The sequence below is a fragment of the Schistocerca serialis genome, chromosome 12, assembly GCF_023864345.2.
Source record: "Schistocerca serialis cubense isolate TAMUIC-IGC-003099 chromosome 12, iqSchSeri2.2, whole genome shotgun sequence".
Classification (NCBI taxonomy): Eukaryota; Metazoa; Arthropoda; class Insecta; order Orthoptera; family Acrididae; genus Schistocerca; species Schistocerca serialis.
Window position 1 is genome coordinate 6,764,457 of NC_064649.1, and position 2,559 is coordinate 6,767,015.

Sequence of the window (2,559 nt, forward strand, 5' to 3'; positions counted from 1 at the left end):
CTTTGGTGAAGCGTAGCACCAGTTGAGAAAGTCTACTGTTTTTAAGTGCGAACACTTTACTTAAGTCTTGACCCCGACCGCCGTGGTTCCCAGTAGAAACAAGAAATTACTATCACAAAGAAATTTTCGCTCTGCAGCGGTGTGTGCGCTGATATGAAACTTCCTGGCAGATTAAAACTGTGTACCGGACTGGGACTCGAACTCGGGACCTTTGCCTTTCGCGGGCAAGTGCTTTTACCGACTTAGCTGCCCCGGCACCACTCTCGACCCGTCTCCGCCGTTTTACTTCCGCCGGTACCTCGTCTGTTACCCTCCAAACTTCGCAGAAGCTCTCCTACGAAACTTACAAGACAAGCCCTTCTGAATGAAAGAACATTCCGGTGGGTATAGGAGACGAGGTAACGGCAGAAGTAAAGCTCTGAGGAGGGTTCGTGAGTCGTGGTTCGGTAGCTCAGTCGGTAGAGGACTTGCCCACGAAAGGCAAAGATCCCGAGTTTGAGTCTCGGTCCAGCATTCAGTTTTAATCTGCCACAAAGTTTCAAGAAATTACTATAACCAACCTTGATTCTAGTCCCAACAACGCGTTTTGGAAGTTCATACCACAGTCCTCAGATGGATGTACATCAGCTGAGGGAGGATGTTCAATGAAAAATGAACATAATTTAAAAGATGCAGCAAATCCACTATTTTGAAGATACAGCAATGAAATTTTGTGTAGTTCTTTAAGTGCAATTAACACATTTATTTTTAAATTCCTTGGATTGCATATATTTAACTCTTATATGGACCTTAAAAATTTTATCTTCAAAAAATATGTGTATCTTTTTCCCGGATACTGTTAAAGAGATTTCTACAAAATTTTCACTCATTAGTCTCTTTGCATGTCGTAAACTTCTCGCATACGTTTTTTTTTCAATATATCGAATAGGACAGTTTTAACAATTTTTAATTGTAATTCAGTATGTATAATATAAAAATCACGCAAAATATCAAGCACTTTGCTCCATATTTCAGATTACACTCATCATTTCAAAACGTTCTCTTTAGACGACATTTATTGGGTTTATAGAATTAAGTATTCAAAATTTCATAATTCTAGCCTTCATAAATCCTGAGAAAGAGGTACATAAACTTTAAAAAATATAGTTCTGAGGAAATGCAATTTAAAATTCAACTCAACCTTTCTCCTTATGTCGTCTCATAAGAAGGTCCCAGGTTTGTAGTCATGGTCCTCTTTCCTTTCAGGGCTTCTCTTCTGGTCTCTGGTTTTTCGCCTTCTTTCCTTTATCATGTGTTCAACTGACTTTTAAGCTGCAGAGAGGCACTGTAAATACATTTTGCTCAAGATGTCTTGAGTGAAATTTACCATCTCAAAGCCAGTTCAGCCCCTATCCTCCATAGGTTCCCACCATTAAATACAAGAACTACAATCGGTTGCACGTGTGAAAACTGCAGTAAATGAAACTGTAGTTTTAGGACATCCTTTCCATAAGAGTGAATTCAGACTGCTCTGGATCCTGAGTTTTACCGTGGAGTTACGTTTTTAGTGTAAATGATAGTTAATTGAAACCCTCAGCTGCCGAGAGGTGGTGTTGATATACCTCGATGGGAACAGCGGACAATGTGTGCCCCGACCGGGATTCGAACCTGGGATCTCCTGCTTACATGGCAGACGCTCTATCCATCTGAGCCACCGAGGGCACAGATGAATAGTGCGACTACAGGGACTCATCAATGGTATCTGTTCATTCGAGAACAGTTACTATCTTCATATATACTTTTTTAGTTGTTCAGGATGTGCCAGAAGCCTGTAACTGGGTCCAACAGTATCCACGATATAATTTGGAAGCCTATCTTTATGAGTGTTGGGACTGTCATCCCTCCGATCCTATCGATATGAAGCTCAGCAACTGTGGCACAAATGATGAATGGGATCTTCATCTGTTGACACCATGTGGAAATATGTAGCTCATACTGCACTTCCTATAACTCTTTCTGACAGTGGCATTCTTGTGTGATGAAAGAAGCGAACATTTGCGTAAACCTCCGCCGGCAGCACAAGGCAAAACAAGAATTACTACTTCACAAACAAATCAGCTGGTTTGTTATTGTTTCTAAAATCAAAAATGGCTCTGAGCACTATGGGACTTAACTTCCGAGGTCATCAGTTCCCTAGAACTTAGAGCTACTTAAACCTAACTAAGTTAAGGACATCACACACATCCATGCCCGAGGCAGGATTCGAACCTGCGACCGTAGCGGTCGCGCAGTTCCAGACTATAGCGCCTAGAACCGCTCGGCCACTCCGGCCGTCATTGTTTCTAAGATACGAAACACTCATTTGATCTGTAATACCAAAGAGTAGATATTGCAGCTTCTGATGTATCCCGTAAAAGTTTAGGTCGTGGGATCGTCGTTCATCAAGTTAGTATTGAAGTGTTGCTTCAAAAAGTGTGGTGGGAAGGTCGCGTCACGAACTTAATTATTTTGCAGGCACTTAGGATGCGATTACATCACTGAAACTTTGGCAACTTATTATGCGTGAGTTGTACTAATAAA

General features: G+C 41.4%; 1 non-coding gene across 1 annotated transcript; it reads right to left on the reverse strand.

Annotated features, from left to right (window-relative positions):
* Window positions 1-1,626: 1,626 nt before the first annotated feature.
* On the reverse strand, window positions 1,627-1,701 carry Trnat-ugu (transfer RNA threonine (anticodon UGU)). Its single transcript has one exon. It is a non-coding gene; the product is annotated as a tRNA-Thr (tRNA).
* Window positions 1,702-2,559: the final 858 nt, after the last annotated feature.